Source organism: Mustela lutreola, chromosome 2 (assembly GCF_030435805.1).
Source record: "Mustela lutreola isolate mMusLut2 chromosome 2, mMusLut2.pri, whole genome shotgun sequence".
Taxonomy (NCBI): Eukaryota; Metazoa; Chordata; class Mammalia; order Carnivora; family Mustelidae; genus Mustela; species Mustela lutreola.
This window is the reverse complement of record NC_081291.1, coordinates 6484873-6489281: the sequence shown is the minus strand read 5'-3', so window position 1 is coordinate 6489281 and position 4409 is coordinate 6484873. Positions and strand designations below refer to the sequence as shown.

Genomic DNA, 4409 nt, shown 5'->3' with positions numbered 1-4409 from the left:
TCCTGTCTTATGTTACACTCCTCCACAGAAACACTGTTTCATTCACAATAACACATTATAAATTTTGTATAAGAGCCCTAATTATGCAGCCAACTCTTTTAAGACTTATCACTCCATCAGTTTTACTCAACCTTGTTTCTCTGTGTGGACTCCACCTGAGATGAGTAAGAAGTATTGCAAGGAGAAGTAATTAAAATAAATAAAAATTCAGATACATTGTTTTTTTTTAGCTACATTCTTACCAATGAACCAACGAGATGAATCAACGAGAAGGAATTAAAGCAAACAGGGTCTCAGAAAAATGATGAACATCTATTACCCTGCCTACTCAATCATTTGATTATATTATTCAGACCATAAAAACTACAGTAAAGATAAACAAATATGAATGTTGAAGCAGGTGGTAAAAGTATGTGAGTTCGAAAGGATTATACAGGTTATGAATATAGGCAAGATAAGAAAAACTATGATACGAGTTAAATGTTAATTCCTACTATATGTCAGGTGTTATATTAAGTGCTTGTCATGGTTATGACAGATGACTGCCCAACATGAATTAAACCTAGATTGTCAGTCTAAGGCTTTCATATTAATCATTTCTTCCACACCAGTAATTATATTAAAAAGGAGCATATGATCCTCTTCTTTGTGGTGAGATTTAAGGGGATATCTTCTGGATGATGCCATGAAAAGGTCAGTTTTCAAATGGCTCAGGGAAAGACAGTCCGTTTTCTGTCCCTGGGCATCACAACTGAGTATGACACCTGTGTCTGCTGCTACCATCAGTCCTAGAATGACATCACCTCACGGAGAACTAATGAATCCCTATTCTCTTATCCTTATACATTCCCTACCTCTGAATGAAAGATACTTTCCTTTCTTGTTTGAGAATATTAAAGAAAAGTTATCTTTTCTTCTTCTTCTTCTTCTTCTTCTTCCTCCTCCTCCTCCTCCTCCTTTTTTTAAGGTAGGCTCCATGCCCAGTGTGGAGCCCAACATAGGGCTTGAACTCAGGACCCTGAGATCAAGACCTGAACTGAGAGCAAGAGTCAGATGCTTAACCACCTGAGACACCAGACACCCCCAAAGGTTTTCTTTTTATTATTAGAACCAAAGACTTTCAACTTCAGGTTAACATATTTCACAACTGGCTCAAACAACTGAGATAATCAGATTACACTGATTCTGTGGATGATGAAACAGTTTGGTAGATTCTGATGTTGCTCCCAGGAAACTCTGAGTGATTACGGAGTGTGGGTAGGAAAGGCCAGCTCCCTTGCCTCATGGTAGAAGCCCATCTTGGGTGAGATTTGCATGATCCTAGATGTGGGATAAAGTGGAAGCTAGTTTCTACCTGTAACCATGACTCTGCTTACACAATTTCTCTGCCCTGTCTAACTTCTTCCATTTTTTGTGAACATGCTGTCCCCCTAAATCTATATAACAAGATTCCAGGATTCAGGTTCTCCCTCTATAGAACACTACCCAAAAAACTGAGTTTAGATGCTTGAAATCACTGCCAAACATCACAGAGTTAGACAAAAAGCAAAATCAGAATTCAAGCCCATGTTGAAATGCATGTATCCATCATGTTATCTAGTCATTTTAGATGATCTTGGTGATAGAAGAGTATTCTGAAAGACCAGAATACCTTTTACTTTGACTCATTCTAGAAAACTAGCCCAAATATGATGAAGCGTTATCCTACCTGATCATTTTTTTCAAGGCTTCCTTCATATCCCTGTTGCGCAGACTGTAGGTAAAGGGGTTCATCAATTGAGGAACCACAGTGTACATCACTGAGGCCACTGCAGTGTTTCTGGAAGAGTCAGTAACTGCAGAGCTAATGTACACCCCTAATCCTGTCCCATAGAACAAGGAAACAACTAAGAGATGAGACCCACAGGTGGAAAAGGCTTTGTATCTTCTGCCAGCTGATGGCATTCTCAAAAGAGAGTAGAGAATTTTAGCATACGAGAAAATGATCCCAAAGATCGAAATACCACTCAACACACTAGCCATAAAATTAGCCAAGATGGTATTGATGAAGGAATCCGAACAGGCGAGCTTGATGACCTGTGCGAGTTCACAGAAAAACTGAGGGATTTCCAAGTCAGTGCAGAAGGACAGTTGTAAGACCATCACACTGTGGAGGAGGGCATCCATGATGCTAATGTACAAAGAGAGTAGAATTAAGCATCCACAGAGGTGGGGGTTCATGATAACGGTGTACCTCAGTGGGTGACAAATGGCCACATAGCGGTCATAGGCCATTACTGCAAGGAGAAAATTCTCAAAACCGAGGAAAACCAAGACAAAGCAGACCTGGGTGATGCAGCCTGTGTAACTGATGCTCTGGTTCTGTGCCTGGATGTTCACCAGCATCTTTGGGATGGTGGTTGTGCTTAAGCAGATGTCAGTAAAGGACAGGTTGGAGAGGAAGAAGTACATGGGGGTGTGGAGGTGGGAGTCAGAGATGACAGCCAGGATGACAAGCAGATTTCCCAGGATGGTGACCAGGTACATGGACAGGAACAGGCAGAATAGGAGGGGCTGCAATTCTGGATCCTCCGTCACTCCCAGAAGAAGAAATTCTGATACATCTGTTTGGTTTCTGGGTTCCATGTTGTTAATATAAGACATTGGGTGACAAGAGAATAAAATGGATGGTCAACTGGACCTCCAGCAGCAGTACCTGGGAACTTGTTAAAAATGCCAATTTTTGGATCCAGACTTACTGATGAAAAGCTCTAGGGATGGTGACAGGCAGTCTGTTTTAACAAGCTTTCCAGATGATTCTGACATATGATAAAATCTCAGAACTTCTGTTCTCAAAAAATGTTTATCTATACTGTGAACCCAAGTGAATATTCAAATCTTTCCTCTGTGTATTTCTCGCTCCGTCCTTCTCTCCCTCATCCTCTTTCCTCTGCACAGTTTATCAGCCAAATTTTTTCTTTAATTTCTTCAATTTATTTATTTTCAGAAAAACAGTATTCATTATTTTTTCACCACACCCAGTGCTCCATGCAATCTGTGCCCTCTCTAATACCCACCACCTGGTACCCCAACCTCCCACCCCCCGCCACTTCAAACCCCTCAGATTGTTTTTCAGAGTCCATAGTCTCTCATGATTCACCTCCCCTTCCAACTTCCCTCAACTCCCTTCTCCTCTCTAACACCCCTTGAAAGTGTGAGAGAGAAAGTGACAGTGTGAACAGGGAGGGTGGCAGAGGGAGAGGGAGAAGCAGACTCCCCGCTGAGCAGGGAACTCAGTCCCAGGACCCTGAGATCATGAACTGAGCCAAAGGCAGTTGCTTAACGGACTAAACCACCCAGATGCCCATCAGCCAGAATTCTAATGAGCAATGAGTGTCTAACATGTATCAAGTTTTGAGAGTGAAAAAAGAAAACATGGCTTTATTTCTTTAGAATTATTCCACACCTTCAAAAAATCAAACAAGTAAGAATAAAATTATAGAGGCACCTGGGTGGCTCCATTGGTTAAGGGTCTGCCTTCAGCTCAGGTCATGATCCCAGGGTCCTGGGATTGAGCCCTGTGTCATGCTCCTTACTCAGTGGGGATCCTGCTTCTCCCTCTCCCTCTGCCTGCTGCTCCCCTGCTTGTGCTCTCTCTCTCACGTTTTGTTTCAAATAAATAAAATCTTTTAAACAAAAGAATAGAATTACAGAATTCGTCTGATCTTTAGGGGTGTTCTTTCCCTAATGCAACAGATGACACAGGATCACAAACAACTACAAAAATCCCCAGGTGAATAGGGGAAAGGATAAAATGCAAAGGATCCTGAAAAGATGAATAAAAAATAATAATAATTTGTCTTTGGGAGATAGACACTCATAAGTCAACATTAGCACCAGGCATCCTAAGAGGCACATCCCCATGCAACAGTGGTTGTGTCTTTCCTGTGGACACAAGTGGCCAACAGAGGATCAGTCACTTGTGCAATACTTAGGTACTCTGAATTTAATCCAGGCTCCAGTACTTGCTTTGTGAAAAGGGAAACGTTTTTAACTTTATTAGAATCCCAGTGTTCTTGTGTATATATTGGTAACTATCATAATACTTTATGGGATTGTTGCAACAAGGAAAGTGAATAGGCTTAAATTAGTCAGCACAGGGCTCAGCTTATGAGACCCTCATAGTGACATTTCTTACTGTGATTTTTTTTTCTGCCATGAACAATAGCATCTGGCATGTTTCACTACTAAGGTAAAACTGGTAGGTTGGTACAAGTTGAGGAAAGAAGAAAGTAAGAGAACATCCTTGGTGTGATAATTACAAATTTCAGGGTTGGGTTTCTGTGCCAAAATTCTAGCAATCTTGGTCATGTGCAAGGGAAAGGAAGGAAATATCAATATATCAATATTTATTTGGTGTGAACATAAAG

General features: G+C 41.0%; 1 pseudogene; it reads right to left on the bottom strand.

Annotated features, from left to right (window-relative positions):
* Nucleotides 1-1677: 1677 nt before the first annotated feature.
* Nucleotides 1678-2628, bottom strand: LOC131823082 (olfactory receptor 7G1-like; annotated as a pseudogene).
* Nucleotides 2629-4409: the final 1781 nt, after the last annotated feature.